The sequence below is a fragment of the Marmota monax genome, unplaced genomic scaffold (assembly GCF_021218885.2).
Source record: "Marmota monax isolate L192 unplaced genomic scaffold, Marmota_monax_Labrador192_F-V1.1 WCK01_AAM20220418_F8-fsc00156, whole genome shotgun sequence".
Taxonomy (NCBI): domain Eukaryota; kingdom Metazoa; phylum Chordata; class Mammalia; order Rodentia; family Sciuridae; genus Marmota; species Marmota monax.
The window spans coordinates 1,267,283-1,269,210 of record NW_026694013.1 but is presented as its reverse complement, the minus strand read 5'-3'; the positions used below and the strand labels follow the sequence as shown (position 1 = coordinate 1,269,210).

The 1,928-nt window shown below is 38.4% G+C and overlaps 1 pseudogene; it reads right to left on the bottom strand.

Annotated features, from left to right (window-relative positions):
* Positions 1-530: 530 nt before the first annotated feature.
* LOC124106452 (acidic leucine-rich nuclear phosphoprotein 32 family member E-like) lies at positions 531-1,318 on the bottom strand (annotated as a pseudogene).
* Positions 1,319-1,928: the final 610 nt, after the last annotated feature.

The window sequence follows — 1,928 nt, the reverse complement described above, 5'->3', positions numbered from 1 at the left end:
CTTTTTTTAAAAAAAAAGCAATCATGTTTCAATTACAGACTAAGAATCACAAATACAATGAACTTGAACTTGAATTAGAAAAAAAAATTAAGATTCTAAATATAATTGCTAGGGCTGGGGATGTGGCTCAAGAGGTTAGCGCGCTCGCCTGGCATGCGTGCAGTCCGGGTTTGATCCTCAGCACCACATACAAACAAAGATGTTGTGTCCGCCGAAAACTAAAAAATAAATATTAAAAAAATTCCCTCTCTCTCTCTCTCTCTCTCTCTCTCTCTTAAAAAAAATATAATTGCTAGAGAATGTCTTGATGGGAGGAGTGTCAATGAAATTTTTTCTCTATAAACAATATAATCATTAACAGACTAGTAAATCTTAATTGGAAAAATAAGGCAAAATTAGTAAAACTGCACTCTTCCTATAAAAAGTTATATATAATCTTCTGTACGGATAACGATCATACATGAAAAAACCAAGATATGATCCCTATATTGCACACCCAGGAATGTTAGAGAATCTGCTCTTAGAATGATCTAGTCATCTTCTTCCTCTTCATCATCTTCAGTATTTTGTTTCCTCTTCTCCACCCGGAGACCTTACTCTTGCTCTTTCTCCTCTTCTTTTCCTTCTTTAAAATCATCATCATCATTATCTTCTTCTTCCTGATTTTCTTCTTTCATCAAGTAAGAGAAGCCTTCTTCTTTTCCCTCTCCCAATTCTGACCCTGCTTCATCTTCATCCTCCTCCTCTTCTTCCTCATATCCTTCATGTGGACCACCTTCATCTTCCTCTTCATCTCCATCATCTTCATTTCCAAGTACATAAGTACTTCATTCTTCTCCTCGTCGGAGTCAGGTGCTTCATTATCCTCCTGGTCAAATCCATTTAAGTATGTGATTTGTTGCAGCAATTCAAAATTATTTCTCTGTGTTCTTTCAGGTTTGCGATCTCACAGTTAAACAAATCAAGATTTTTCAAATTTTTACGATTTTGCAGAGCTTCTAATATACTGAGATCTTTGATTTTTGTTTCCACTTAGATTGAGGTAAGTAAGATTTGGACAATTTTCTGCCAGGACTTCCAAACCTCCAGAAGTGATATTGACACTAAGTTCCAACTTTTGAAGTTTATTTAAGCTGGGAAGTTGGGCCAGTGAACTTAATTCCACATTATCTATACTCAGAAACTCTAGTTCTTTAAAAGTGTCCTTCGGGCCTTTGATTTTCCCACTGACACACAGGCAGTTGTCAAGAACTAACTTTGTCACTTCCTCTAGGGCTCTGTTCAGTAACCCCATGTTCATCCTCTCCTTCATCTCCATGTCCACCTCCTGCTCTTCTGCTCTACTCTCCTCCTTTCCCCTCTCCTGCTTTTCCCACTACCTCCCAGCCCTAAACTTTTAAAACATTTGGAAATGAATGAAAATAAATGCAAATATAAATGCCCACACCAGATAGATGTGGAGGAGAAAGGAAAGAATAACACATGGAGTCCAAGGAATTGGGACTCTAACTCAGCTGCCCCTACCTCCTTGTCCACACACCAGTGCTCGCACACTTGCATACACACACACACACACACACACACACACACCCCAGCAGTTCTTTTCCCTTCGATCCAATGTACATCTTTAGCAACACCTAGAGAACTTATTAAAACACAGACTGTTAAAATTCTGCATCCTACTTCTAGAATTTCTGAACTTGGAGGTCCACAATAAGGGGATTAAAGAATTTGCATAACTAACAATTCAAAGGTGATCTAAGAATCTGGGCCCAAGGGCCATATGCGAAAGGAAGTGGTATTTGGAAAATTTCAGAGAGATTTTTACAGTGTATGATCATACTCCCAAGGACAAGCTTTGGTGGTCATGCTTTCTACATTCTGCAGGTTCTTCGCCTATTAAAGGATGCTATGTGTTATGGTTTGTA